A 27,778-nucleotide genomic window follows, 5' to 3' on the forward strand; every position below is an offset into this window, starting at 1 on the left:
AAATCTGGTATGCTGTATTTTGCATAAAGTTAGAAATCATGCAGAGATTGGACCTTATGCGACCAAGCCACCCTTTCTAGAGCTGTATCCTATGAGAGTACACCTTTCTTGGTTCCTCATGTTTCAGAGACTTTACAACCTGTCTTTAGGAACAGTTAAAGAGATAAAAAGGAACAAGAGTATCCTATTTGAAAATACCGGTATCATGTTTTTCTGAAGGGGTCTGCTTAAGCAAACTACTCACGGCACTGATAATAAAACTTACTGATGAGCTCAATGCTGGAACAGACTCAATAAGGACACCCATTGTCAAAACCTGGAGAAAAATTCTTATAGTTCAAGGCCAGATTAGGGCATTGCAATTTGATTTGATAGAATGGCACATCTTCTAGTGCAAGTTAATAATGAGATTGTACGGGGACAATAAATTTGGATAACTTTTTGCTAACCTCCTCAAAATGCACCAGGCCCAAAACCTAATCCCCGGAGTTAAATCCATGAGTATCTATCCATGATGCGGGAAAGGCTAGATGTTTTCACGAGTATTGCTCACAACTTTCCTTGACAGAGCCTACTGATCCACAGAGCTGAGACACTCATCCAGCAGGACTCACACTATCCAAACTGAAAGCAGGCAGATAGGGAAAGCCTGAAAAAACCTATCTCAACGTATAAGTTCCGCCTAGCAATATGCAAAATGCACCCTTCAAGGGTTCCAAGTCCGGATGGCTTAACAGACATCTTCTGCAGATGCTTTAGGGCTTCACTTCTCCCTCTGCCACACAAGGCCTAACAAGAAATGATCAGCAAGGGCCAGTTGACCCCCTCTATGATGGAGTCTACCATCTCTTTGATCGTTAAGCCAGATAAAGAATCTGAGGAATGGGGATCAAAGTCGATGTAAAATTTTTCACAGCGATGCATTTGCAGGTGCTGATGAGCAAACTGGTTCATCATGACAAGTTGGCCTTTTTTCTCGACTGTCAGGTGCTGGACAATACCTAAAAGGTCTTACACTTTCTGGATATTAGGTCAACTGGGACTAGGTTGTCACTCTTGGTCACCCTGGACTCGGAACAAGCATACAACAGGGTAGACTGGGCAGATTGAGAATGATAGGCCCAGGGAAAGGCTTCACCAACTGATGTCTGGCAGCGTACCGGGAACCCATGGCCAGGATACATGTTAAAGGGCTCCATCTAGAGTCAGTGATAATTATTCAAGGTATGAGGCAGGGGTGCCCGCTGTCTCCCCTTCTCCTTGCCTTGACCCTGGAACCTAGAGCATAGGAGCCAAACCCAATATTACAGACATTAAATTTGGCACCCAGGAAATTAAACTGGCTATGTTTGCAGATTACATCTTTTTTTTATCACACTCCCCCAGGGGTCTCGCCCTGATATCATGGAGACCTAGATACTTATCGGACGGTCTCTGGACTTAACTACTATTTTTAAAATAGAAATTCCAAGTATCCCAATGCCCAAAGCAGTAGTCAAGCAACTACAGCAGTTAGCTACATTCACATGGGCAGTTGGCCACATTAACTGGTCACAACACCAACCCACTAAGCAGGACACACGCTCAACTACCCCATCATCTCCGCAAGTAACATGTCCGTCAGCCACACCACCGAGCCACACTGGACCGACCACCACTGCGTCCACTTCTCCTTCACCAAACCCACCACATTCCTTCCAGAAGCTGGAACAAGGTCACTGAAGACCAGCTCACCACACCTCTCAGCAAAACCGCAACACAGACATCCACGGATGCCAACACCTCAGCACGTAACATCCACCCCTGGATCTCTGACTGCACCAACACTCTGGCCCAACTCAGGAAAACCTCAGGCAAGCAGACCTCCAATAAAGTCAACTAGTTCTCCTTCACCATGCAAGAGTCCAGGCACACCTGCAGAAGACTCGAGAAAAGATGGAGGAGCAACAAGATCACGGCAGACCACGCAGCTTTCAAATCCTCTCTTCACCGCATACCACCGCCTCATCGAAACAACAAAGCAGCCATTGAGAAATGCTTCAAAGCCAATGCACACAACAGCAAAGACATCTCCTCCACTACACTGTTTAAGAAAGAAGTAAAAGCTATCCTCATGGCTAAATACACTTTATTTTGGACTCTTTTAAGACTCTGCACCGACATGCACTACTTGCTCGACCCCTTTGCTTATTTGTTTTACTTGTATTATCGACTTGCGTGATTTTCTATGCTCCCACGTATTTGTACTATTAGCATTACTGACGTACCTGTTTGACTATGCTCCCTCATGTTCCCCCTTTCTATGTAAAGCGCTCTGATATCTGCAAAGATCTTGTTCGCGCTATATAAAACTTTCAAAATAAATAAAGAATTGCTAAATCCAGCTCAGATATCAGACATCCCCCTGGCTCAAGACCTATGTGACAACCTCACCACCTTTTCCCACTGCAAGATAAAGGAGATCTATTGCAGCTTCACAATCCAAGACTCCACCACCCAAAGCCATTGCATCCAATGGCTCCAGACCTAAGCAGACCGTGACCAACTGGACTACCCTCACCTCTGATGACACCCTCAGAATCATAAAGAGCATCCACTCTGGATCCCCCTCAGATCCCTGCCCTCACCATATCTTCAATAAAACCGGCATCTCCATAGCACCTGAACTCTGCCACATCATCAACTGTTCCATCAAGTCCACAATCTTCCCGGATGACTGGAAGCATGCAGAGATCAGCCCCAGCTGAAGAAATCTTCTCTAGAACTGACAGACATCAAGAACTTCTGGACCCATCTCCCTGCTCTCTTTCTCAGTTCCAAGTCATCGAAACAAATAACATCCTGGACCTCTTCGAATCGGGCTTCAGAAGCAACCACAGCACCGAGACCGCACTCCTCGCTGCTACAGATGACATTCACGCACTCCTTGACCAAGGCGAGATTGCTACACTCATCCTCCTGGACCGCTCAGCTGCCTTCTACACTGTCTCCCACCACACCCTCTTCGCAAGGCTCCACAACTCCAGCATCCGCGACAAACCCCTGGAATGGATACACTCTTTCCTCACCGGCAGAAGGGAGAGAGTTAGATTTCAACCGTTCAACTCAGAACCCACAGAGATCAGCTGCAGAGTGCCCCTGGGATCCTCCCAGAGTCCCACCCTTTTCAACATTTACATGGCCCCACTTGCAGCCATCTTCAGAAGCCACAGAATCAACATCATCTCCTACGCCAACGACACCCAGATGATTCTCTCCCTCACAGACAAACCCACAGCCGCCAAGAGCAACTGTCACAACGAGATGAAGGCAGTCACCACCTGGATGAAGGACAGATGCCTCAAGCTTAACTCAGACAAGACTGAAATCCTCATTGTGTGCCCCTCCACCTGGAATGACTCTTGGTGGCCCGCAGTGTTCGAATGCCCCCTACATTCATGGACCACACTTGAAACATCCCATCATCATGGACTCCTCACATTCAATCACCTGCCAAATCAGTGCCGTTTTGTCCTCCTGCTTCCACATGCTCCACCTCCTTCGTAAGATCTTCAAGTGGAGCCCCACAGAGTCCAAGAAATCGGTCACTCATACACTCGTAAGCAGCAGGTTTGACTACGGCAAAGCTCTGTACTCTGGCACCACCCGCAAACTCCTTCAAAAACTGCAGATCATCCAGAATGCCTCTGCCAGATGCATCCTGATCCTCCCACGCCGCAACTATATCACCGGCTGTCTGAGAGACCTTCACTGGCTACCTGTCAACTTAAAATCACGTTCAAGCTTCTCACGCATGCCTACAAAACCCTCTACAATCCCAGACCTACTTACCTCAACCACCGCCACTCCTTCTACACTCCCACCAGACAGCTCCACTCCGCTCTGCCCAACGGGCCCTGGCCACCATCCCTCAGATCCGCAAAACCATGACTAGAGGATGATTCTTCTCCTACCTCACTGAAAAGACCTGGAACCCCCTGACTCTGCACTTCAGGCAATCACCATCGCTGCAGAAATTCAGGTAAGACCTCAAGACCTGGCTCTCCAACTAAACTGCAGCCCCCCCCCACACACTCGGCATCTTGAGACCCCCACAGGTGAGTAGTTGCGCTCTATAAGATTACTGATTGATTGATTGAACTATCTCTGTTGAACCTTCACCCCCACACTATGCAAGACAAAAGAAATTAACCTCCAGCAAGTAAAAAGAGGGTTAAAAACGTAACTTACCAGCTAGAAATTCAAGACACTTTCATTACCACTTATAAAATGTCCTTCCTACCTAAAATTCTTTACATCTTTCAAACACTGGCCCTCCGCATACCTAACGACTACATTGGGGACCTCCAGTCAATGTGTAATTCATATGTTTGGGCAGGCAGAAAAGACCGGCATGTTAGAGCAATATTTACTGAGCCTGCGGGGGGAATTGGGGATCTCTGACCTGGCTCATTACTATGTGGTAGCTCACCTTCACTACCTGATGCATTGGACACAGTGGGGGCTAGTAAGGGATATATAAACCACACTATGGACGTTTGGCCCCTCCGGGAGGTGCCCTGGCAACTGAAGGTTCAGCATACCAAAACACTCTAGAAATCCCTAGTCTCGAGGGCAATGCTGGCGGTCTGGGGGTAGAATTGCTGTTAAAAGGTTTCTTACTTCCTTTCCATCCCCCTTCCCTCTCCTCTGGGGCAGCTCAGAGTTCACTTCAGGACTGACCATGGTCCCCTATCAGAGGTGGTTGGAGAGCGGGGGCAAACCCTTAGAGATCTTTTTGACTATGACACTATCAAAACATTAGAATAATTTAGCAAGGAATATATACTTCCAGAGTCAGAACACTTTCGTTATATGCAACTGTGACCTTGGCTCCTCACCTAGAAAATTAAATGGGCACCACTGGAACTCTTACCTCCTTGAAAAAATATTTATTTTATTGAATGGGGGACATACATGCTATTTCATGAGGATTTGCTATTTTGAATTGTTAGACCGGAATCCCTGACGTAGTTTCCCCAGACTTTTTGCCTCCTGAACTCCAGTTTTTCTTACTACATTTTTGCTGGCTTTAGGATTTTGGGTGCTTTATCACTGCTAACCAGTGCTAATAAATATTAAATATATTTATTATTTATTTGCCTGATTGCTTAAAACCATGCAAAGTTACAACCGTGCTGAAAGAAATCCACAAATCTAAAAATAACTCTGATTTTAGACAACATATGGCGTAGTATCTATCCTCAAATTTATATAAACTTATGGCGTAGTATCTATCCCAACATTTATATAAACTTTTTGATAAAACTAAAAAACACAGTACTTTTAAACAATGAATGCCATAATACCTATGTTAAAGCTAAGGATTTCATCATGGAGATTAAAGTTCATTTCGACTTTTGCAATTCAAAACTTTTCAAGCTTGTTCGAAAATACGCGATAATCGCAGGTTTGTGTGCGTTGAGTCAGTTGGCTCTGGATTGAGAGCTAAAGTGAATATTCTCTGTACTCTAAACATGGCAACATTGGTTTATCCACAATTGGTGTATTTACTTATACGTCCCTAGTAAAGTGCACTATATGTGCCCAGGGCCTGCAAATTAAATGCTACTACTGGGTCTGCAGCACTGATTGGGCCACCAACTCAAAGCCCTTGACACATGGCTCAGGCCTGGCATTTCAGAATGTGTGTGTGTGTAGTTTTAAACTGCAATTTCGACCTGGCAAACTAACCTACTTGCCAGGCCCAAACCTTCCCTTTTATTACATATACGTCACTTGTATGGTAGGCCCTAGGCAGCCCCATGGGCAGTTTGCAGTGTATTTAAAAGGTAGGACATTCACATTTAACGTTTACATGTCCTGGTAGTGAAAGACTGCTAAATTAATTTCTCACTACTGCAAGGCCTATCCCTCCTCTAGGTTAACATTAGGATTGCCTTAAACTTCTTTCATGGGTTAGGCAGAGGCAGAACGGGCGTCAGTGACAAGGAGGCCGTGATGGCAATGGCCGCATTCAGTGTCTTCCCCAGCGTCACCCCCGCCGTGAGGGCAACGGCCGCGCTAAACTCCATCTTTCCCGCCGGGGACTACATCTCCCAGCTGCCCCGAGGACCGGCGCACCTCTGACGCTCGTGCCGCGCCTTAGAGGCACTAAAGAACGGGGAGCGCCGAGCGTGCTCTGAGGGCAGAGGCAGAACGGGCAGCAGTGACAAGGAGGCCGTGAGGGCAACGGCTGCATTCACAGCGTCTCCCCCAGCGCCACCCCCGTCGTGAGGGTAACGGCCGCGCTAAACTCCATCTTCCCCGCCGGGGACTACATCTCCCAGCTGCCCCGGGGACCGTTGCACCACTGACACTCCCACCGCGCCTGGAGGCGCTACAAGAAAGCGGAGCGCCGAGCGTGCTCTGAGGGCAGAGGCAGAACGGGCGGCAGTGACAAGGAGGCTGTGAGGGCAACAGCCGCATTCGCAGCATCTCCCCCAGCGTCACCCCCGCCGTGAGGGCAATGGGCGCGCTAAACTCCATCTTTCCGCCGGGGACTACATCTCCCTGCTGCCCCGGGGACCGGCGCACCTCTGACGCTCCCACCGTGCCTGGAGGCGCTACAAGAACGCGGAGCGCCGAGCGTGCTCTGAGGGCAGAGGCAGAACGGGCGGCAGTGACAAGGAGGCCGTGAGGGCAACGGCCGCATTCACAGCGTCTCCCCCAGCATCACCCCTGCCGTGAGGGCAACGGCCGTGCTAAACTCCATCTTTCCCGCCGGGGACTACATCTCCCAGCTGCCCCGGGGACCGGCGCACCTCTGACGCTCCCGCCACGCCTGGAGGCTCTACAAGAACGCGGGACGCGTGCGGGCAGGTGCTGGGCTAAGCACGGGCAAAGGGCGGGCCGTCTGTGGCAGTCAGGCTGAAGGAGGCTGGGCTGGGCCACCCCTCTAATGTTTTTAACAGGCTGATACAACTGCTGGAAGGTATTGTTTTGAACTGCTTGAAGATATATTTTTCCTCAATACCTGAATATCTTTTTTGTATAAGATACCCGCTTGTAACTTTCGTCCTGATCCGTGATATATTAACTGGTGAAATCTAAAAATGGCAAGAAAACGGGGAAACAAGAACTTGATGGATAATACATGTAATACTTTGGACACATTTAGTTAAAGCAGTAAGTGTTTTTTCAGAGGAAATCGATCGTACAGAGAGACGATTGTTTATGGGCTCAAATGTAGTGTTTGGAGACAAATCTTGGGAAGATTTCAATTTGGCGAACATAGAAGATGTAACCAATATAGGGTCACCCCTTATATGAAGATGTAATTAGTCACGCTGATGATGTAAACGATATTATAGAAGACCACTCGGGTATTTCAAAAACACCCACACTATCTATATCGGCTACTTCACCCATTGTATCTCCCACACCGCTGCCAAAGACCATAGGTACTCTCTTTACGAGAGAGAAAAAATATCCTACCCATGGCATCATAGCAACTACAAACAAAGACCTGGATTCTAATGTTGTTTCTATAACCATGAACATAGAAGCCATTTTTGACAAGTTGATAGTATTGCTAAGGCCGCTGCACGATAGAATAGATAATATAGCCAAAGAGGTGCATAAACTTAGTGGGTGTTTTGAGAAAATGTATGCCAAAATAGAGAAAGGCAATGTGGGGGTGTGTACAAACGGAGAGGGTCTCAAATTGAACATCGACAGCGGTGATAACATACCCATAATCAGTACAAATAAACAACACAACCGGAGGCTACATAATGGGAACCAAACCCACATGAAAGAACCAAGAGAAAATCCCCAACAGTTACAAGATAAGCACTCTGTTATAAATCAATGTGAAAAGGATCAAAGGGAAGTAATAGAGGTGGAGAATGGAAATCCCCCTGTACCAGTTTTACATTAATTGGGTAACACAAATATCACTCCCGCTAATACTAATATAGTACCCCCATTCATTAATCTACCTCCTGAGTGCGGGCCTTATGTGGCGGTATTGGTGAACGTGCCTAAATTAGGGAAAGAACCTCGGGAAAATCATGCAGCGCTCAAAAATAAAACAATACATTGATTGTCTGAGAAATGTGGCTTCCCGCTGACGGGTGCAAATCAGATATTGCTAACGCAACTGGTGGGATGGATTGGTCCCCACAAGAACAAATTTGAGGGAGACTGTATTATTATCAATTTCAAATCTCCAATCTGGGCTAGGTACACCTTAGCAAATGCCCCTCCACCATCCCAATGGGAATATAATATGACCCTCTTGCCACTAGGATATTTTTATAGACACCTCATGGCGAATTCTGACCAAGGTGGTACCATATGCAACCCTAAAACTAAGTATCAGACACTCTTTCCACCACTGCCACTTTTACACCCAAGTATTCTCATATTTAAGAGATTTCAGCTATTGAGTTTATTTATTTTATTTATTTATTTTGAAAGTTTTATATAGCGCGAACAAGATCTTTGCAGATAACAGAGCGCTTTACATAGGCAAGGGGGTAAGGGGTAGGGTGGGTACATGAGGGAGCATAGTTAGGAATGTAGGTCGTCAATGCAAGTAGTACAAATAGGAGGGAGCATGAGCAATCTGGTAGGGTCGATTTAATACAAGTAAAACACATGTGCACGGGATCAAATAAGTAATACAGATCGACGCACAGTCTTAGAAGATCAGAAGTAGTAGTTCAAGTGTATTTAGCCATGAGGATAGCTTTAACTTCCTTCTTGAAAAGAAAAGTGGAGGGGATGAGCCTGGTTTCAGGAGGGAGTGAGTTCCAGATCCTGGGCGCCATTCCTGAGAAGGAGCATTTGTAAGTTCTTTCCTTCCGGAATCTTCGAGGCTTCAGCAGAAGATTGTTTGTACTTCTGGTGGTTCTGGAGCCGCCGGAAATTGTCAGCTTCTGAGTGAGGTAGCCGGGTGAGTTCAGGTGTATAGCTTTGTGCGTCAAGCAGGCAATTTTCAGATGTATTCTGGCTTCAAAAGGCAGCCAATTCAGGGATTTAAAGTCAGGAGAGATATGTGAGTTTTTTTGATCCAGTGATGAGTCTCGCTGCCGCGTTAAGTGAAGCTGTTAGGGGTGCAGTTGTGGTTAGGGGGAGACCGCAGAGGGCGATGCTGCCGTAGTAGAGTTCCATGGAGGACAATGACTGACTTATGTCAAAGGGGGGGAACACTATTAACATTAGATCCAACTGGGAGTAGGCCCACAATAGGCTATGAAGGAGTAGGTAAGGATAGTCTGCCAAAAATGTCTTCTAGTGGTTCCCAAGACAGCAACATATTCAAATCTAATTTTGTTGCAACCTCTGGAAATATCTTTCCATCATCAAATACAGGTGGGTCAGCAGAAAATCAGATTTCACCTAGGGCTGTAATATCAGTATCTATATATAATGAGGGCCCAATTATTGCACATCCAATTGACATGTTTAACACAGTCAACCATCATGAAGGCTATGCAGTTAATGACTATGAAGGTTACACATTTATGACATGGAACATAGGTCTTAACAGCAAATTAAACGCACCATTTTGGAAAGATCTTATTGCATCAAAGTATGATGTAATTTGTTTACAGGAGACCTGGCATAAAGACTGAGTCTTTGTTGAGGGTTATACCACAAACTGGATCAAAGCGGTTGATTCTACCTCAGGCAGGGCAAAGGGTGGTCTTTTATACTTGTTTCCAATAAATTAGTCAAATGTAAAATCATTAGTTGCATAACTATAGACCCCAATTGCCAGTTAATGAGAATCCTTGTTAATTTTTACAATAATAATTTTAGTAATAATAGAGGTGGTGCTATTTATTATATAGAAAAGGAAATAGGTAGGACATTGGCAGTGCCAAACAAACCAGTGACTATCCTCTGGTTGGGAGATTTCAATGTTCAAATGTGTCCACTTGCCCACACTAAAACTTGTGGTTTCACAAAGAGCTATACCTCAGACGAAAATGTAGATTTTCTGCACTTCCCCCATGGTGAATATGGTACAGCGTTAAACTCCATGTTATCTAAATATGATCTAGAACTTTTAAGCTGCACCAGGAATAAGAATACTATTATATGTCCAACTTTCACTGGTAGGGGTGCATCTACAACTATAGATGCATCCTGTTATCATGCAATAGTGATTATAAAAACTTATGGATTACGGAACAGGTGGTCAGTGACCACAACAGCATTTCTTTAGCCCTGTTAAGCTGGGGGAATAGACAATTAAATGCGTCAAATTGTATTTCTGATATTGTCCCCATAAAATCAAACGGCATGAGGTTAAAGTGGGCAGCTGTTGATCCAAATAAAATACAAAAGGAAGTTATCACGCATTGTAAACAAGAAATAGATCACTGTTTAAGCGAAGTGGCGGACTCATGTTCCCTGATCTTCAACTTCCTTAAGATTAATGCATTTATAGAAGGACTCCTTACTAAGAAGCACAAAGCCAGGAAACAGACACACACAGGATGGTTTAACAAGAGCTGTACCCAGGCCGTACACAACCTGAAGATAGCACTAGGAATTAAACCTCGCAACAAGGAGCACATTAGAGATTTACGTCTCAACTATAAACGGATCACTGAAGCAATATTGATGTAACATATATAGAATTAACACAATATCGAGGATAAAATATGGAATGCAAAAATATCGAATGCCTATCTCCAAACAGGTAAGTACAAAAATATCGAATCAAAAATATCGTTGTTAAATATAGTTAGTCAAAATATCTATTCCCTAGAGTGCAACAGTAGGGAAAGCGTTGGATAGCGTAGGGCAGTGGTCCCCAAACTTTTTTGACCCGTGGCTCCCTTGACCTAATTGGCAGTTGGCCGTGACTCCCCACCATTTTTTTACCGGTGGGCGGGTGGGGTGGGATGTAAGCCTGACCTCGGGAGTACTTCCTGTTGTCTTCCTTAAATAATTGGGATGCAATCCCAGTGAGATCCACAGAAGCAAGTGGTACTGGCCTACTTTGCCTTTGACCACCCCAAGCTCTGCCTGCAGTTCAAAGTGTGGACTGAGGCCTGAAAGCTAAAGGGAGTCTGACTCAGTGGGATACCTAAATACACCTCCGACTACAGAACCAGGTTCGAGTCTCAGCGGGGAAGTTTAACATCCTGTGATTCTGGGCAAATCACTTAATCTCCCCGTGCCCAAAATAATCTGTCTATATGAAACGCAACTGGTGCTCCGTAAATCGCGCTGATACCTTCGGTCAAGTTCGAGCTATATAAAACTCTGAGACAAAAAGACCCACCCTTTTAGGACCCTTCATCTGATTGGGCCTGGCGGGACACCTGTTAATTTTGAAACATTTTCAGAATCCGTATGAGTTCAGTGAGTGTAGCACCGCCGCTCTGAATATCATTCCAGCACCACGTAGAAAAAAATATATATAAAAATACTGAGTGCTCAACCCTTTTATGACATCTGGAAAGATCTTTAACAGACATGCCTTATCTTAAATGCAAATCCTTGCAGGCTCCCACTATTCTGATGAACACTGTGTGCACATAAATTTTCCAATTTTAACACCTCAGAAATATTTACTCTCGCATTTTTAATGAATAAAAGATGCATTCTTCGCAATAACCTACTTTGAACTTATTCAGCAGCAGACATTCCATTTTACCGAAGGGCCGTCATTGGTAGCGCTTTCGTGAATTCTGCACAGAGGTGCGCTTGCACTTCATTCACGTGTGCAATGCTGCCACGGGCCCCCAATGCAGCACAGCCGCCGCCGCCCCCCACAATAGTGCCGCCTGGGTCGGTCCGCCCCCACCGCACCCCCCTAGCTACGCGGGCATTCCTCTCCCCAGCATTATGTTTAATGTAAAAACGGAGCACTTTAGAAATCAGAGATAAAACATAAGCCAAGTCAAGGCTTTCTCTCAGCGAGAGGAAGGCCTTGACTTGGCTTATGTTTTATGTCTGATTTCTAACGTGCTCCATTTTTACACTAAACATAATGCTGGTGATGTGTTTGGCTGCAGAAAAAAGAGGCTTCAGGTTTCCACATTGTGGTCGCGGCGGCCCTGGCTCCTGATTACGGCGCACCGGGGTGCCGCGGCGCACAGTTTGGGAACCACAGGCGTAGGGGGAAAAATTACTATTCCCACTCCAGAGAGTGCAACAGTAGGGAAAGCGTTGGATAGCGTAGGGGTAAAAATTACTATTCCCACTCCAAAGAGTGCAACAGTAGAGAAAGTGTTTGTAGCGGGGGGGGGGTAAAAATTACTATTCCCACTCCAAAGAGTGCAACAGTAGGGAAAGTAAAGATTAAATATATTAATACAAATTAATTAAATATCAATACCAAGAAAATATTAATTTAAAAAAAGTACCAATTTAATATTATATAATAATTAATCAATTACGAATACAAATTAATATTAATAATTAAAATTAATTACCTGTTAATACAAATAATTCCCAATTAATTAATACATAAAAATCAAATACCAAATAATAAATAAAAATGATTTACTTTATTGCAATTAAATTACTCCCCCCTATTCCCCTAAAAACCCACAACACAAAATAAATTACTAAAATTAACTTAATTATGAAATAATCAATTAATAATATTAAATAACCAATTAAAAATTTAATTAATTACTAATTAATTAACAATTCAAACTCAATACCAATAAATGTATTAACATATTTAATTAATTACAATTAAATTACTTCCCACCCTATTCCCCTATAAACCCACAACCCGCTACAAAAAATAAATTAATTAAATTAACATCATTATCAATTAATAAAAAATTATTAACCAATAAAAAATTAATTAATTGTGAATTAAAAATTAATTAGCAATTAATTCAAAATAAATACAGATAAATAAATAATTTTTTGAATTTATTACAATTAAATTACTTCCCACCCTACTCCCCCATAAACCTACAACCCGCTACGGAAAATAAATTAATTAAATTAACATAATTATCAATTAATAAATTAATTAAAATTATTAACCAATTAAAAATTAATTAGTTGTGAATTAAAAATTAATTAGCAATTAATTCAAAATATATACCGGTAAATAAATTAACATTTTTAATTAATTACAATTAAATTACTTCCCACCCTATTCCCCTATAAACCCCCAACCCGCTACGGAAAATAAATTAATTCAAATTAACATAATTAACAATTAATACATTAATAAAAATACATTACCAATTAAACATGAATTACCAAATAAAAATTAATTACCAATTAAAAATTAATTAACAATTAATTCAAAATAAATACCAATAAATAAATTAACTTTTTTAATTAATTACTATTAAATTACTTCCCACCCTATTCCCCTATAAACCCACAACCCGCTACAGAATTAGATTACGCAAAAATTAAATAACATTAAAAATCACTTTAAAAAATTAGATATTATCAAAAATTCGATATATTTTAATATCTATATTATATACTTAGATATTTTGTCTTTCTATCGTTCAAAAATCGACATTACTTACTTCGATATTTTGACTTTCTATTATTTTGACTTTCTATATTCTATCCATTCGATATTATTTTTTACTCGATATTATGTTTATTCTATATTTTTTATTCAATATTATGTCTGTTCACCACTATAAACATATCATTGGGGCCCGCAAAAAAGAACTGCAAAACGAGGCATGGGCCAATTTTAGTCTAGCGGCAGCTACTAATAACAGTAAATTATTCTGGGAGCCGGTCAACTGTCCTTTTTTAAAGGATGATAGCCAACCAGAACTTACTTCACATGTAAATAGCGATGCCTGGATCGAACACTATACATCAATTTTTAACCCTGATAGGACTGATATTAATCAATTATCTGATTCCATCTGGCACATATTACCACTAATGATAAACATAGAAGAAGTTCACAAAGGACTATCAGATAGTAAAGGGGGCAAGGCCCCAGGCATTGATGGTGTGCCCATTGACCTATATAAAAGCGAAAAGGATCTATGGGCACCGATTTTAGTAAAGATTTTTAATGCAGCTGTTGTAGGCCAGTTTCCGCCAACATGGGGTCAATTATTAATTATCCCCCTTTTCAAAAAAGGCTCAAAATCTGAGGCCTATAATTACCGTCCCATATCGCTGCTGGACTCGTCATTTAAAGTAATGAGTAGGGTCATGCTGAAAAGACATGCAGTTTCCCACTTACAAGCTGCATGTCAAATGGAGGAGAGGAAACATGTTCTTGTCATGCTCAGAAATTCCTTAAAGGAATATTCATATTTTACTCTCTTCCTTTGGAGTTGGTCACTTAGTTTCTCTCTAAAATTGTTGTAAAATGCTTTTTTACCATTGTGTTAAAAAATGTGTGTTGTATCATGCTTTGAGCAGCTGCACATTTTCAAAACTTTCTTTGAAGTTGGAGGTTTGTATGTCAGAATATCGACCTCTATGAAAATAAGAATAAATGGGTACATAAATATTTGCTAATCTTTACTTCACATCTACATACCTTAGATATATTCATATTGTCATGGTATCTTATGTTATGGTATACAGTTGTGCAGAGCACACTATCGCCTGGTAGGGCATCCTGGTGCTGAACATATGCGAGTCTTGGCAAAGTTATGGCTAGTGGGGCTCCTTAAAAAACACAGATCTTCAACTATTTGTGGAATTAAAGTACTGAGGAGGCTCATGTGTGTAGCACTTATGCAGGCATTGAACTTGATCTGGGTACTGGGTGTCTTGTCTGGGAGGGAGATAATGAGTTGTGTGTCATTGGTGTAGGCAGGGACTTAATTTTGTGAGAGTGGATGATGCTGACTAGAGGGATCATGTATGTGTTGAAGAGGGTCTGGATTATGTAGGATCCTTGCGGAACCGTATAGAAGAGGTCGCTAGTGTCTGAGGTGTGCGGTGCCAGGCTGATTGACTGGCTCTTTCCTGTCAGGAAGGAGCAGATCCATCAGAGTGCGTGTCCTTCGATTACGTTGCCGTGTAGGCGTTGGATGAGTTTGGGGTGGGAGACAGTGAGGTCCAGAAAGAGGAGGGCTTCTATGTCTCCTCTAGCCAGAGTCATGTGGATGTTACCCTGGCAGTGATGAGGGCAATGTCCATGCTGTGTTTAGGTCTGAAACCAGACTGAGTGGTATTGAGGTGTTAGTGGCCACTGAGATATTCGGTGATGTGTCTATTGACGATTTTCTCTAAGATCTTAGCCAGAAATGGTTGAAGTAAGATCAGTCTATTGTTGGTGTACGTTGAAGGGTCCTCTGAGGGACTTTTTTTTACAGCAATGGGAGTACAGCTGCAAATCTCCAAGCATCTGGGAAGGTTGCAGAAGAGGTGAAGGCATTCAGAATGACCGTTATCCTGGTGCCAATTGGTTTCAGTTCTCTGTAGTAGTAGGTGAGGTGAGGGTAGCAGTCTGACTGGGCCCCTGAGTTGCTGGACTTCATGGTGACAGCAGTTTCTTCTGGGGTGATAATGGGCAATGTGGTTAGCACAGGTTTTCTTCATAGGATCAGGAGGCATTTAGCCAGGTGTGTTGTATCCAGTTGTGGGATGAAGTTGCAGAAAATGGCAGTGATTTTGTTGCTAAAGAATTGAGGAATATTGTTGCAGAGGTCCTGCAAGAATGTAATCGAGATGGAAGAGGCCACTGGTGAGATGAAAATATTCACCACAGCAAAGATATTATTGCTTTTGTTGGTGATGGCATTGATGCGATATGCCAGAGCGGTGCATTTTGTGGTCCTTATTTGTTGGTTGGCATCTCATAGCACATCGGAACATGCTCCTGTCTACATTATCCTGGCTCATTATCCATTTGTGCTTCAGTTGTATGTTGTGGATTTTCATCAGTCTGAGTTCCTTACTCCGTGTAACAACTAGCCTGGGATCGGGATCTAGATCATGTTGTATTGCTGTGTTGGGGTTGGGGCAGGGAGTCAACACAGGAGCAATCCAATTATTGAAACTCTTGATGGCTCTTGGGTACTGTGTTGTTGTGTTCGGGTCAGTGGGTTTTGAGAGAGCTGCTCCTGTCCTTGTCAGTGATACAGCTCCAATTTTAGAGAATTAGACTTGGACGGGGATGGGGGAAGATACATATATGTGGAGTAAAATATACCAAATCTAAAAAGACCCAGAGGTAATGTTGTCAATATTGGGGTAGCTTCCTGGATTTGTACTTTGGGAGCCATGGACTTTGGACTGTGAACCAGGTGATGGGACAGCCGACAAGGCCTAATGAAAATGAGTCTTCTATGTAAAGGAGAACAGTAGTGGAGAATGGGACTGGTAATGGCCATGAATATTGACAGTACATGTGAACTCCTGGCAGAGTATTATTAACCTTGATTGTGTACCTTATGTTGCTTGCTTTGAAATGAAAAAACTCTAATAGTTTGTGTTTTTAAAGAATAGTCAACCTATATTCAGCTCTATTTACTAACATTCTGGATATTCCTTTTGCTGATATTCTTTCTATGCCATTTTTGTAGAATGGTACTTAGAACTCTATATTCGTTTGCTTGCTTTGTGCAGCCTAGGATGATTTGATCATACTTACCAGAGTTGCTTTTGGTTCCCAGTCCAGCCCTGTTAAGCAGACATCTCCCCAATCCACAGCGCTTCTGCAAAGTAAAAGTAGTCCTATATTCCTGCCAGTCGAGACCAGGTTTTATTCACCAACAGGGACAGTTCTAGTCAGCCCACCAGCCATTCAGAACTGGTATAGCACTTACAAAGTTTGTGGGTGATAAAGTAGTATTCTTCCCATGATGACTTCAGTGTCTTTCCTTTGCTTCAAAGTTGGCCCGCACAATAACATCTTGCCTATTCTAGGCAAATGAGGAATGTTCTGTAACTGTCAGCATTTTGGGGACAAAGTTGAACGATTAAAAATTAACCTGCATCGTCTGTTTTCCATTTAAAGGTTTGACTTCTGAGTCCTTCTTATCCGTTAGCAACTATAACAGACCGTCGGATACTCCCCACATCCTGAAATCTAAGGCGACTCTGCAGACATTGCTCTGGTTCTTTATCAGACACAAGAAATGGACAACATCTGGGATGATAGAGGTAAGCTTGCAGATGTTTAAGGTCACTATAAATCCTTGGTCATTGCACAGATTAACTACAGCAGTTGAGAGCTGGCATATAGGGACGTTGGTAATTTTCTTAAGTTCTGCTGACCCTGATTGGCTCCTATGGTTAGTGAAGAGCCAGTCACATGTTAGAAAATGTTGACACATGCAATAATGTGTGCCCAGTCCTTTTAGAGGCATCAGTCTGACCAGAGGTTTTGCCCTTTGATTCAATCAGTGAGCCTATTATTCGCATAAAACTGCACCCTGTAAGTAGCATCTAGTCAAGCAGTCTATCCTATATGAATAAGTATAGGTATCAGCGTGTTGTGTTTGTTTTAAAATTTTGATGCAGTATTTGTCTCACAGCAGACATTAATGAAGCTGATGGTCTCTTCTTTTGTGACCATTGAAGCTCTTTTATACAGTGTGCTCATATTTTATCTGTGATGACGGGGGCTGTTTATTCCTGCTCACGCGCTTCATCTAAGTGTCTAATTTCAATAAGTAGACGTGCCAAAGAAATACAGTTCTTTGGAAGACTGTTTACTGATGTTAAATATCTTTATGAGTGCATACCTTCCCACTTTCCCAAGGTCCCAAGTTAGTCCACTCCACATATTCAATACGCATATCTTCTAACTCTCCAGCTTGTCTCCATAAAGCAAATCTTCCAAGATAAGTTGCCTTTGTGAATTTCAGTGGGATCTGCCATCTTGTATTTTCGAATAAAACAGGGACCCCCTGAATTGGATAAATGTCCAGGGTCAGGGTAATACAGTTGAAGGCAAGGTAAAATACCCAGGCAAGACAAAAAACAACAATCTGGCAAAAATGAATCTTAGACAAATCAATTTTCAATTAATACGTATAAGCAACACGAAAAAAGAGCTAAATGAACAATAAATTATATCAACGTATACAATTTTATCATATAAATATATCTGATATACACATATTTGATATCATATCAAAAGCAAATATTGTTTAAAAACATTATCAAACAAACATGAATTTCTCAATCGCAATGTACAATCCTGGAAAATAATGAATTTTTGATTCACAGGATTAGTTGGAGTAATAGGAGAAAAAACAGAAATTTAAAAAGTGCTCTTTTTCATATATGATTAATACGTAATCTGATGGCTATTTAACATAGTCATAATCTGTTTTTGATGCCAGATGGTTAATAATTTGGACAAATGGTACCGTTAAGAAGATTTACATACTATAATATTTACATATACACATATATATATATATACAATATTTACAATCCTAATTCATCACGATCATCCACGAAAAAATTCAGAATAGATACCGGTCACTGTTTTAGAAAAAGAAAATGAATAAGAACAGGGACTGGTGCTAGGAAACCCTATTAGTATCAGCTATATATATGCTAAAATAATAGTAGTTATCAGCATAGGGGACAAGGAGGACGGGGCCCGGGGGGGGGGGGGGACGGACGTCAGAACCCTATGTATCATATTATTAGCTTAACTAGTGCAATTTTATCTTACCGTTGAACTCGGAAGTAAGGATTTTGAAGCTCAAATAGAGGGGAACCAGATATCCTATGGGACAATATATAAGTGTTGGAGTTAATTCCTAGTGGCCACAGCCAACGAAAACAGAAAAACAACAAAGCCCTATAGATCGACCTATTGCTATTCTGCGTATTATACTGAGAGGCCACATGTTATTTCGGGGTCGAAATGGTCATATTTTGTCCTATTTCTTACCAGCCCATTCACTAAACAGGGTATACATGAAGGCCAAGTACCTTGATCCCATAGGTTCTCTAAGACGTCAGTTAGGTTGTATCAAGCGGAAAGGAAACAAGCCATGAGGATCATCGATCTGCAGTTCTAAGACAGAATACATAACGTAAATATATCTTATTTAGGTCTAATAACGTAAAGACTTGGTAGACGTTTTAATCTTTATCCCGTACACTTTGTTACCTGGTAAGGGGGGCGGATCAGAGAAAATCTTTACTTTCAACTTCTGCCATCTTGTAACCAACACCTTCAGAGGGGGGCACACCCTCCCACTACATTCAATTTATTTATACTGTTGTGGTTCAGTACTTTGGACCATTTTCATTTCATCTGCAGCTTAGATGAAGGGATAACTAAGTCCAATTCTAATGTAAGTTTATGGATCTGCTTTAGCCCACACAAGCCTCCTGGAGTTGGTGCTACCATTATTTTGATTTGACAACGCTTGCTGCCTAGGCCACTTCTAGCTGCACTGCGAGACAGTCTCTATTTACAAATGGCTCCCGTCTGGGGCATGAACTGCTCGTTGGGCTGTAGAGCAGGAAAGGCACATCAGAGCAAAATATAAAATTCTCACTAACCCAAGGATGAATGTTTGTAAACACATATTTCAAAGAGCCTTCTCATCCCAAGAAGAGAGCCCTTCTTGAAAGATTAAAGAGAATGAAAAACAAAAAGGCTGAAGGCAAGTAAACAAATTGAGAATTATGCAAACATTAGATGGAAAAGAAATAATTCTAACTCATCAGTAAGATAGTCTGATGAGAATAGTATTGCATATTTTTATATCCTGGGACGAGAATGCAAGCTCCCTTTAGAGGAGCTATGGAGGGGTGTGCAGACAAGTTGGGCAAGGATCTCATGTATTAAGTATGAATGAGGGTTGTTAATGCATTACTTTATTCTAAATATGTGAAATTTAAATTAGGAGATATGCTGCGGGCCTCTAGGCCATCTGCAAGTGTGCTTCCACCAAGAGAGGATAATTCACTGTTTAGAAAAAGGGAAAACAAAAAACACAGGTCCAAAGGTGGAATGAAGAGAAATGTGTCAAGTGAGGCTTTTACAAACTTGTGGTTTGACACAAATAATGAGCAACTTTATTTGACAGTTATGGTCTACTAAGTATGCACACTCTGAGTGTTTCTTACCCCTTACCCCTTGACCCTTATTTACCATTTCATTTAAAAAAAAAGTCTTTTAAAGATCAACTCCTAAATTTGAGGTTCACAAGTCGTACCCCTATTGTGAGTTCCTATTGCTTACAATCCTTGTTGACATACTGGCAACATTACACAATGAAGGAGGAATTATGTGATCTTTAATGGTAATTAAAAGGTTTGGAAGCTTTAAAATATGGAAGAGAAGCTTCTTAAAACAGCCAGGACTTATATAAAGGACATGTTTGCAGCATGAGTATGGATGTATGAGCGTTGGACTCATGTGTATTTCTCTTGTATTTTAGGGAGTGGAGCAGATCGAGATGTCTCCTTCTGGAAAGCTGACCACTGCTGCAGCCTGGGCCACATCGCCGTTGATAATTACTATAAGCCATCTGGAGTATTTGCAAAGGAGATTAAGGCAGGGACTCTGGTGAAGCCTACCTCCTTTGTCCAGGTTTGGACAGATAGGGGCTCGGGAGCTAATAGGGATGGTGCCATTTGGCGTCCTGTTTGTCCACCCAGTTATGTAGCCCTTGGCTACGCAGCTACAGGGAACTATGCAGCACCTTCCGCCGAGGACTTCCGCTGTGTTAAAGCAGAGTATGTAACACCGGGACAGTGGACCTGGGTTTGGAATGATGGAGGAAGTGGGGCAAGGGATGATGTCAGCATCTGGAAAGCATCTCCAATAAATCCAGAAGGTCAAACCCTCAATGCTATGTCTGGTATTAAAAGTCACGGGGACATGGATATCCCAGCATACGTGCTGAAGAGCAAGTACGTTTTTGTTCATAATAGGAAGCCCACCAAAAAAGTAGTCCTTTATGATATTAAATATAACTTCAATGATATGAAAATATTGAGAACGGAGCCTTTACAATTGAGTGCCCGAACCAAAGTGCAGAACTGTGCTGCTCCCGAAGGTAGCCCACCTGTTTATGCTGAAAGGCAGTTGTCCTTTACTATTGAAACAGAATCTAGCTGGAGCTTTGAATCTTCCATTGAGATAGGAGTTACCGTTGAGATAAGTGCAGGCATCCCAGGTCTTGGAGACATGTCTGTTTCCTCTTCTGTCACCACCACTTTCACTGTGGGTACCGCAGGTAGGCGGATGGAATCAAGGACTGACGGTATTAATGCCAAACTTGAAGCTAGGCCTAAGTACTCTGTGGAATACTTTGTCACAGGAACCCGCTACACTGCTGACATACCCTGGACAGGAAAAATGAGAACTATCTTCGAGGATGACACAATAAATGTTCAAGATGTAAAGGGGGAATATATTGGGGTGCAGGTGACTGAGATTATTGTGAGTGCTGATGCACCAATCCGTTGTGGATAAAGAATTACATCACATCCTTGCAGCTTTAAATCATTTGGGGGTGGTCTGGACAGTCTAGTCATGTGCATAGACCCCTACATTTACAGTAATTTAATGACGTGTTTTATGTTGTATACATGATCCACTCTATATCACCCAGCAATGAATTAATATATATCTCCATCTTCATGCACTGATAACCGGTGAAGTGCACACACACACTGTACAGCCTTCACCGTTTGTATGTTGCCTTTTATATAAAAACACAATGAGCTGTGCCAATAAAATGCCAGGTGACGTTTTAAAAAATCATGTATGTGTGTATCTTTCTTGGTAGATAACTTCTATTACCTAGCATGCGTTTGCAAACAGACTGCAGTTTGTTGCAGTTTAAATAGAGACCACCTTAGATGTAAAAGGCTCATTATTAGTGTCTCCACTGTAGACTCTAGGTGAAACTATCAACAGTGGTGCTCAAGAATGTGTGTTCAGACCAAAACTGATGCCTATGCACTAGATGATGATATAAGTCTATGCTATGAAAGTATTGGAAATAGTCAAAAGTGAGGCCTCAAATAAACAGATTGCCTGGAGTTATTTCCTGAATTGTTTGCACTGATAGTTTAGTAGAACTTGAAGTCCACAAGATAATGCTTAACATGTATGCTCGCCCAAGTGGCCATTTAGTGCTTAGAGTGCTTGAGGAATGAGTTCAAGGAGAATTTATGTAAAGGAAGATATAACACAAAAGATAAAAAGTTTGAAATGGATAGAGCCAGTGGTTCGGCCAAATAAAACCAACTGAACACTCTGGATGTGTGCTGACCTCCATGACCTTAGTACCAACATTTAATGCTAAACATATCAGGGATGTTTTGTTACTTGAGGAAACAGGGATGAATCCCACCTTAGATATGGTATTTGAGTACCACAAAAGTGTCTTGCATAACGATTAATGTCACCTGATATATTTTATCACTCTGAAAGGATCCTACTGGTTCAGAAGAATACCATGTTATCTAACCTAGCTTTGACCATTTTCAAATAAATGACAGATACCCTATTTACATGAGGATAAGGAGTCACATGTTTTCAACATAATGTATTAGTGTATGTCAAGAACAGAATGTTTCAAGATGAGAGATTGCACAGTTTTTGGATGATCTTGAAAGAAAAATGAATGACTCTGAATGGCAAAAGTACGAGTGGTAGATTGTCCAAGTCACCCTTTTTCCTGAGAAGCAATAACACCGAGCGACATTTAGGTGAAGGACATAGGAGAGGCTCCCAATCCACAGAAACATTACGTTATTTTCTGGGAATAGCTGAAAGTCATACCAAATTTGTTCCCCAGTTACCTCGTAGTACCCTTTCTTTGGGGAGCTTATGAAAAAGAATGCAAGATTTGCGTGGAATGAAGAGTGTTAGCGTATGTGTTTTGAGAGCAGTAGTTTTGCAGCGTGAATCTTTCTGGATTCACTATGCTGTGCATTATTCCGCGGTCTTGTGGTTGGGTCCGGATTCGTAGTCTTTTCTTTGTTTTTTTTGTGTTTTTTTTCGTAGCCCAGGTGGGCGTCGGCGTCACACCTCCTGGGTGTATTTCCGGTGACGTCGGCATGCTTCCTGCGGAAGCTCCCACTCTTGGGCGCCATCTTCAGATTCTTTTTTTCCGCGGTCGGGTCCGGATCGTTCCCGTTGGGCTCCAGGCATTTTTGGACAAAGAAGAGAAGAAAAGACAGAAATCACCAAGAAAGGTCATCTGAAGACTCCAGGGGACTTCATCGACGAGGAGTCAGCAAAGGAGGAGGCATATTCATCGAGATCCTCGACGACTGTCGACGAACACGCGACCAGGGAGGCCCTGAGCGCTCGATGATGGACAACACGCCGTTCAAATTCTGCCGTAACTGCCACCACAAGTACGCGCAGAAGGACCAGCACCCGGTATGCAACCTTTGTCTACCGGTGAATCACGAAAGCGAGGACTGCAACGCCTGCTCCGCCTTCACCCCGAAGACCCTTCGTGTGAGAGAGAGACAGAGGGTAGCGCATGCCACCCTGCAGGGGAAGGCCCCGACTCCGTCCCTCTACGACCTGGGGATGTCTTCCGAGGAAGAGGACAACGCTGCCGCCGAAGACGACAGCTACACGGTCGTAGAGACCGATTACACGAAGACTTCTGATAAGGTAGGAGACTCTCCGGCCCCCAAGAACCCGAGAGACTCTGAGTCTCGAAAAAACGAGGCCAAGGCCTCGAAAGCGCCGACGCCGAAGCACCAGGCGTCCGCGAGTACTCACAGGCCCAGCGGATCCTCTGAGAAGGAGTCCCCGGCGCCGAGAGCTGTTGAACAGCAGAAGTCGTCGAAAATTGTCCCCGAAAAGGATCGATCGACGCCGAGGGACAAGGACCCTAAACTACCGACGCCGACAAGAGACCCAAAATGCGGTTCGACGTCAAACTTCGGCACCGAAAGGCACGACGCCGAGCCAGCCGCCGAAAAGAGCGGCCAAACCATCCGACGCGGAACACGCGGCCGAGATGGAGAAAAAGAGAAGGCGCCTTGAAGCCGAAATGGAAAATATCGTGCAGCGAAAGAAAGAATTTGACGCAAAGATGAAAGCTTTCACGATCCCTCACAAGACCAAACCACCGGTGGTGGAGGTGGTCGAGGAGGAAGACGAGGTCACCGAAGAACAAGACCAAGACCCGGACGTCGAGGTGGTCGACGACCAGGAAGAGTACGAGAATCCCTACGATAGCTACAACTATGGGGAGGAAGAGGACAGCAGGACGGACGCAGAGTCGGCCCCCTCTGACCTACAGGAGGTGGATTACATGGACGTCGAGACCGACAGCCCCGAGGAGGCGGTCGACACGTATCCCTCGAGGCCCTCGCTGCCGGACGACATCGGGGCCTACAATTCGGTGATAAGGTCCGCCGCAGCGGCATTCAAGCTGAAGCTCGATGAAGAGAAGCAGAAAGCAGACTTCCTTCTGGAGACATTGCTCCCAACACAAAAAGGAGCCAGTACCTGCCAATGCTCGACAGCGTCTTGGCCCAGGGGAAGGAAGCATTCAGGGAGCCCGCAACATGCAAGGCAGTAACTCCCAGAACAGAGAAAAAAAATACAAACATTCCTCAAAGGACCCACCCTACATTCAGGGGATGGTCTCCGCAGACTCCATTATCACGGCCACAGCAAGGAAGAGGGCTAACGTACCCACTACCTCGGGACCACCTCCGGATAAGGAGAGTAAGGATGGATCTGGTGGGCAGAAGGATCGAACGGAATGCCGCGATCCACTGGCGCATGGCTAACTCAAACGCCCTGATAAACAGACACATGTACCAGATCATGGAGGAGCTGGGGCACTTGGTGAAGGACCTGCCCCAGGATGCCAGGCAGAAGGCCAAAAAACTGGTTGAAGAAGGGAAGAACGCGGCAAATTCTTGCCTTAAGACGGCCCTGGATGGAGCTGACACCGCCAGCAAGCTCATGGTGATGGGTGTCACCAAAAGGAGACACGCATGGCTAAGGATCTCTGGCTTCAAACCAGAGGTGCAACACAGCATTCTGAACACAACGTTCAATGGCGACACGCTTTTCGGAACAACAGTTGATGAGAAGCTCAGCCAACTGAAGAAGGATAACGAAACAGCAAGGTCCATGGGAGCATTGCAGTTCAGAGGCAACAAAAGGGGCACCCCGTCATGGAGGCCTGGCGGGAGAGGTGGAAATCAGCCAGGTACGTCACACCAGGCTTTCCAACAAACGCACCAGACAGACTCGCAGTCCTAGCAGGGTCAGCAGAAGCAGTCCTGGCAATACCAACAAAGAGCCAGTCCTTTCGAGGGAGAGGAAATGGACGTGGCCAGAATAGAAGAGGGGGACAGCAGCCCACCTCTAAGTGACTTCAAAAAACTCCGTGCGCCCTCCCACAGAAAAGATCCCAGGGGGCAACACACACAGAGGGATCAAGACAAGCTAGACATCTGCGACCACATAACACCAGTGGGAGGAAGGTTAAGATTTTACCTCCAGGAGTGGAGAAAAATCACATCAGACAAATGGATCCTCAACATCATCCAATTCGGTTACTGCATAGAATTGGAGGGGAGGCCAGTAAGCAGAAAACCAAAGAGAAAACAACTAGCAAGCAAACAGCTAGAGTGTCTTCAGGAAGAGGCAAAGGAACTCCTGCGGAAGCAGGCCATAGAACGAGTACCCTTCAAGGAAAGAAACACAGGAATATACTCAACGTACTTCCTGGTGCCAAAGGTAGATGAGACAATGAGACCCATTCTGGACCTAAGGTTCCTGAAAAAATTCAGAAGAACACAAAAATTCTAAATGACCTCCCTGCAAGAAGTGCTCCCACAGTTGCAGATCGGGGAATTCATGGTCACAATAGACCTCAAAGACGCCTACCTGCACATCCCAATGAACAGAAAGCACAAGCATATGCTCAGGTTCACCATCGGAGAAAGCCACTACCAGTTCACGACACTAGCCTTCGGGCTAAAATCAGCACCAAGGGTCTTCACAAAGTGCCTCGCTGCAGTCGCAGCGCACCTACGAAGGCAGGGAATACACGTATACCCTTACCTGGACGACTGGCTGGTGAAAGCAAATTCATACCAGAAATGCAAGCAGCACGCGCATACAGTGACGAGCACGCTCATAAGCCTGGGATTCTCCATCCATTGGAAGAAATCATCAATGGAGCCGGAACAAGTGAAGATCTTCCTGGGAGCACAGATCAACACCTTACAGGGCAAGGTGTTCCCCAGCGAGAAGAGGGCGAGGGCGCTGGTGAAGGAAACTGGCCTCTACCGGAAGGGACAAGCTCGGACAGTGAGGACTGCGAGCAAGATCATGGGGATGATGGCATCATGCATCCACCTGGTACCCAATGTATGTCTCCACATGAGACCCATTCAAGAATGGCTACAGGAGCAATGGTCACAAGCTACAGGCAGTTGGGAGGATCTAGTGGTTGTGACGCACGCAGTGCAGAAGGAGATGACATGGTGGACCATGGAGAACATAACAAGGGGAAAGCCTCTAACATCCCCAACGCCTACAGTGACCATCACCACAGACGCATCCCTGAAGGGATGGGGCGCTCACATGGAGGAGCTCAACGTGAGGGGACTGTGGACGCAAACAGATGCGACAAAGCACATCAATTTCCTAGAATTAAAGACAATCTTCCTGTTGGACCCGGCCTCGTGGCGTGGTCCTACCCCTCCCGCGTGGCGGGCCCCGGACGACATCGGCCCTCCACAGAGCCCGGGCGGCCTCGTCCGCCCGATCCTGCATGCCCCAACACTACCGGTCCGGTTACCACCACGGGCCTCCACACCGGCCTGACTCCATCCTGGGCCATCACGTCCTGAGCACGAGGCCTCGCCCGACTCCATCTTGGGACCACCACGTCACGAACACGTGGCCTCGGCCCCGGCCCAGGCCCCAGCGAGGCCCCGACATCGAGGCGCCCAGATCTACCCAGGTGGTCGAGTGGCCACTCGACAGATCCCGGAGGAAGGGGAGTTTCGATGGGCCTCCAGCCGTCCCCGGACGCCTGGTATCTATCGCCCCCGGCATCCCTGGGTGCTGGCTCCACCCCCCTGCTGGGTGTCTGGACACCATCTTCCCGGCCCCTCTGGCCCCCAGGCGCGAGGGTCCGGACATCAAAGGACTCCAGTCCTATATCTGGGCCAGCCCCGGAGTAGGACGGCAGTTGTATCCTGGACTGGAAGCCCTGCTGACGCTGTCACGGCCGACACCAGAAGAACTCCTTGCCTGTAACCTGAAGAGACCCTGAGAGCCTGCTGGCGCTGCCGCGGCCCACCTTTGCTGAACCATCTTGAGAGCCTGCTGGCGCTGCCGCGGCCCACCTTTGCTGAACCATCTTGAGAGCCTGCTGGCGCTGCCGCGGCCCACCTTTGCTGAACCATCTTGAGAGCCTGCTGGCGCTGCCGCGGCCCACCTTTGCTGAACCATCTTGAGAGCCTGCTGGCGCTGCCGCGGCTGAACCATCTTGAGAGCCTGGTGGCGCTGCCGCGGCTTGACCTCTAGGAACCCCCGGCTCGAGGATTGAGAGTTGTGCGCAGGGTATCCCTTCCTGTAACCATACCGAGACTGTCCCGCTACCCTGTCCCTTTTACGAGACTCTACAGATCCCTCGATCTGCCTGTATATACCGCGGAGACCCCGCAACCTTTATTCTTGATAAAGCCTAAGAACTTAACCTCTGGTGTGGTGTCCGTTTGTAGTGTTGTGGTTACTCTGCTGTACGATCCTAGAAGAGGGCCCTCACCCAGGAGGCCTCTCGATAACGCTCGGCTACTTCTCGACGGAGGGGTGGACCTAGGGGTGGTCAGTCAGACATCTTCTGCCGCCCCCGGGGTCGCCTTT

At 44.5% G+C, this 27,778-nt stretch overlaps 1 pseudogene; it reads left to right on the forward strand.

The window, feature by feature from the left end:
- Positions 1–21,376, forward strand: part of LOC144753602 (uncharacterized) — a 70,109-nt pseudogene extending 48,733 nt beyond the window's left edge.
- The last annotated feature ends 6,402 nt before the right edge of the window (positions 21,377–27,778 follow it).

This window comes from Lissotriton helveticus, chromosome 5_1, assembly GCF_964261635.1.
Source record: "Lissotriton helveticus chromosome 5_1, aLisHel1.1, whole genome shotgun sequence".
Classification (NCBI taxonomy): Eukaryota; Metazoa; Chordata; class Amphibia; order Caudata; family Salamandridae; genus Lissotriton; species Lissotriton helveticus.